Below are 1,763 nucleotides of genomic sequence, written 5' to 3' on the forward strand. Positions count from 1 at the left end.
TTGGCCCTCATATGTGGGATCCGAACCGGGGCCCTCTGGGGTCCCAAGCCAGCTCTTAACCACCGCGCCACTTGGCCGGCCCTACTTTGATCTTTTTAAAACACATTAGAAGTAGATACAGCAGGAAATTACTGTAGCTGAAATTACAATCTTATTGTACCCTCAGAGCTTAATTTGAACACAGGTTAATAAATCTTCATCAGGTCTCCTTTACACTTATAAAAATTAGGTGAAGAGATAATGCACTGCCAAAAATCTGCACTGAAATAAAGAGGAGAGTTTAATTTCAAAGTTCAGTTGGACTTTGGTGTATATAAAAGTGTTCCAGAGGTAGTGGATTCTGCTTTTTGGTAAGATTGTAATAGGTCTAATTTCTTTTGCACCAGGAGGCCTCTGGGCATTGTGAGAAGCCAGGAGGAAAAACTGAAATTAATCTAGACAATAATTTAAAATACTATCTCCCTTGTGAACAGAAGAATCTGAGAAGTCTAGGTTTAATGAAAAAAAAGTTTGCATTTCTTAGTATGGATATAGGCTGTACCTTCTAGTAACAACAGGATATAAGAACAATATACAAAATCAATAGCTTCCTTGTCTAACAGTAATGACCAATTAGAAACTGTATTGGAGGGGAAAAAAAGCCCATTCACAATTGTAGCAAAATCATGCAATATCATATAATAAATGTATTATGGTTTACTTACTGAAAGACATAGGAGAGGGCTTAAATAAATTGAAAGATAGTCCTTTTCCATTAATTAAAGAAATTCAACATTTTAAGAAATTCCTATTAAGAGAATTCAATACAGTAAGTCCCCAACTTAGGAACATTCGAGTGGCCAACAAATCGCAGAAGTAGCTCACGTGTCTGCCAGACATTGTCACAGCTGTGCTGCTGTGTGCTTTCTGTACAGTGCGATAGTGGACAGTAGTACAGTGCTCAATCAGAGCCCAGGATGTCCGGAAGCAAGAGGAAAAGCAGTGGTGATGTGGAGGGGACTGCTAGGAAGCATCAAAGGTGTATAACACCCACTTTGTTGCACTTACGAATGTTCTCCCGGCTGGAACTCGTTCGTAAGTCAGGGACTTACTGTTTTATAAATTAAACATTGTAACTATATAAATTTTCCTCGTTAATCTAGAAATTGAATGCTACATCAGGCAAAACCCCAGTTAAGAATTTTAAAATATATAAGAATATAGAGAAAAATTGACTCCATGAAAAATTTCAAACACAGAAAAAAGTAGAAAGACAATGAAACACCAAGTAACCATTACCTTGATTCAATAATTCTTAATACTTTCCTATAGTTGCTTCATATGTAGGTAGATAGATAAGTAGATAGACAGACAGATAGATAGAATGAGATCTAGAATATATATTTACTGAAACATTTTAAAGTGCTATACTCTAAACTTTATCAATAAATTCTTCAGTTTGCATCTTCCTAGGTGTATTAGTCGGCTTGGGCTGCTATAACAAAATACCATAGACTGGGTGGTTTAAACAACATTCATTTCTCACAGTTCTGGAGACTGGAAAGTCCAAGATCAAGGTACTGGCTGATTTGGTTCCTGATGAGAACTCTCTTCCTAGAAGACAGCAGCTTTCTAGCTGTGTCCTCACATGACAGAGAGAGCTATCTCTCATTTTTTTCCTCTTATGAGGGAGCTAATCACAACATGAGGGCTGCACCCTCATTGCCTCATCTAAACCTAATTACCTCCCAAAGGCCCCATGTCCAAATGCTATCACATTGGGG

Source organism: Hipposideros armiger, unplaced genomic scaffold, assembly GCF_001890085.2.
Source record: "Hipposideros armiger isolate ML-2016 unplaced genomic scaffold, ASM189008v1 scaffold_599, whole genome shotgun sequence".
NCBI lineage: Eukaryota > Metazoa > Chordata > Mammalia > Chiroptera > Hipposideridae > Hipposideros > Hipposideros armiger.